The 2,500-nt window shown below is 56.5% G+C and overlaps 1 protein-coding gene across 1 annotated transcript in view; it reads right to left on the bottom strand.

Annotated features, from left to right (window-relative positions):
* Positions 1–2,500, bottom strand: part of LOC147011783 (uncharacterized) — a gene marked incomplete at its 5' end in the record, with an annotated part of 21,394 nt that overhangs the window by 11,815 nt on the left and 7,079 nt on the right. The window lies entirely within an intron of this gene.

The raw sequence follows: 2,500 nt of genomic DNA, 5'->3' as shown, positions 1-2,500 counted from the left end.
TCCGAGCCTACCAGCTCCCTAACACCGGGGAGTGCCCCCCATGGCACCTCCCCTGAAACGCACACGTGGCAGGCTGGCTTCCCAGGCCCCTTTCCGAGGGTCACCCTTGCCCACAACACTGCCCACGCGGCTAATGGCGCCCCGGGCCCCCGCACCAAGCAGGCGCACCCGTGCCCACTACGCTATCCCGGCCCCCCATGGGCCCTTGGCCTACCACGGCCGACTAGCCTGGTGCCCGGGGTACCCACTCAGCGATACTCACCTTTCGCAGCCACGCTCCCAAGCCCGTCAACAGGGCTCCTGCACCCCTCCAAACGGGTTTCGAGCCTACTTCCCCACCAACAACAAAACGACTTCCATTTTTCAATTTAACTAACCCCCTAACTCACTTTATACTGACCCCGGGGTCCCTTGGGCGGGAATCACTCCTCCCCCCAATCACTCATCGCACCATGCATTCCCCATTCGCTCCATACACACAGACCCGCTGGCCTCACTCACTCAACATGTCTTCACCTCATAACTCACCAACAACTCTTCAACACACTCACCGCTGAACTCTGCCATCCTCCTAACTACATCCCCTAACTAACTCGTGCTCCCACGTCGTCCCTTAAACTGCAGCACTTTCCTTTTAACACTACGTAGCTAAGCTACGTCCCCACTACACATCCAAAGTCTGTCACTGTCTCCAAATAAATCATTTTATTTCCCAACCTAAAGCTCACTAAATCCCTCTAACGAATCCATTCCACGGGCCCCATGAGGACTTACCCCTGCCCCATGGAGTCGGTCTAACTAAGCTAACCCTTCCCCCTAACTAGTTTCCATCCTGTGCCCAGGGTCAAGGGGGTCTTCCACCCCTTGCCCAGGAATCCTGTGCACCCGAAAGTGAGGCTTGCTTTTTCTTTCTTTTTTTTTTTCTTTACCTGCGCAGCACCTGCGCGGCAACTCAGAGCTCGCGCACCCGACACCTGCCCGCGACGTCATGCAGCTGCACGTGTACCTCGTCCCTCCTTGGACGGGACCATTCGGCAGGGATACCCCTCCTGCCGGATTCCAACCCCACGTGCAGCCATGGCGTCACCGTGCGCATAAAAAAAACACAAGCCCCACGTCTCGAGGGGTTCCCCACGCGAACACATGTGCTTTGCCCGTTGGAGCTTCACACATACGATCGCGTGGAGAACCCGCCGGTCCAAATCCATAATCCTGCCTAAACTTTGTCCGTCCGCGGGATCGGCAAATCCACCGCGTGCGTTTCCGGACCGGGACTTCACTCTCGCAAGCGAGCACGTGGTGGTCTCGTGCGTTGCACAGCACGGACCGCGTGCTCACTGCTGGGTGAACCTGGCACAGTCCCCGAAACAACTACAGCCGCTACTCGGCTTTCTTTCCTTACATGTCGCCGTCGTCGCCATTCGACCCACGCACACCTGCGTGTTACGACGCTCACACTCCATTCCATTACATTCACACCGGGAGACGCGGCTGCGTGCTCCCGCATGCCAACCGACATCTCCCTCACATACCGTTCTCTCACACACACGGTCTCCCTTGCATAAACCATACCACTCACACGTGGCATTTCCCTTACACAAACCACACCACTCACACACGCGGGGGCACTCACCCGCGGTGCCTCATCCACACACACGGTCTCTTCCACACACGGTGCCTCATCCACACACAGCGTGCTGGGAAGCACACACTCCGGCACAATCGCCACCACACCACTCACACACGGGGTCGCTTCCACACACGGTGCCGCACTCACGCCTTGCACCACACACACAGGGACAACTACACTGGGGATTCGTGTCCCCACAAGGGTCTCCGGGGCCTCTATACCCCCCAAGCTCTCCGTGCACCCGTTCGCAGCACTCCTCCCCTCGACCTCGCAAAGCACGACCGAACCCACCTGGTCGTGACTTGCCTCAAGGGGGCATACTCCCTCCCCTCTTTCCTGGAGGAGGCCACCCAGGTGCTCGCACTGGGTCCCTACACCCTCCGCGAGCTCACCCCCATTGTCCTCCACGACCTCTGTGTGTGTCTGTGCGTCACTTACCCCGTCTTCATCGTGCAGTCTCTCCTCTATTTTTTCTGTCTCCCGTGTCTCTATACATTTATAAGTTTCTGTTGTCGTCACCTCGTGTCTCGTCTCCCCATTTAATTTTTCCCTTTCAGTCACCATTGCACCCCCTCCCAGCTCGTTCGCTCCTACACGTGGAGTCGCCATTTTGAGTTCCCTGCTAACGGCCTTCATGCCCGCCTGCAGGCATCGGCCCATGTTCTGCGTCTCGCCCCGTAGCTCTTTCGTTTCCTCCTTCATGTTTGCTTCCATTCCGTTTATTTGCTTGTTCATTTCGTTTTTCATTTCATTTGTATTTGTATCCATCCTTTCGTTCAAGCCTTTCATTTCGTCTTTCATATCTGCATTTATTTGTTGTGTATTCGAATCCATCCTCGTTTTCACTTCGTCCATTTGCTTGTTCATGTT

This window comes from Eptatretus burgeri, chromosome 15 (assembly GCF_056783735.1).
Source record: "Eptatretus burgeri isolate ZD-2024b chromosome 15, Ebu_testis_v1, whole genome shotgun sequence".
In the NCBI taxonomy this organism is placed as follows: domain Eukaryota; kingdom Metazoa; phylum Chordata; class Myxini; order Myxiniformes; family Myxinidae; genus Eptatretus; species Eptatretus burgeri.
Note: the sequence above shows the minus strand (reverse complement) of the source record. Positions and strands in the feature narration are given on the sequence as shown.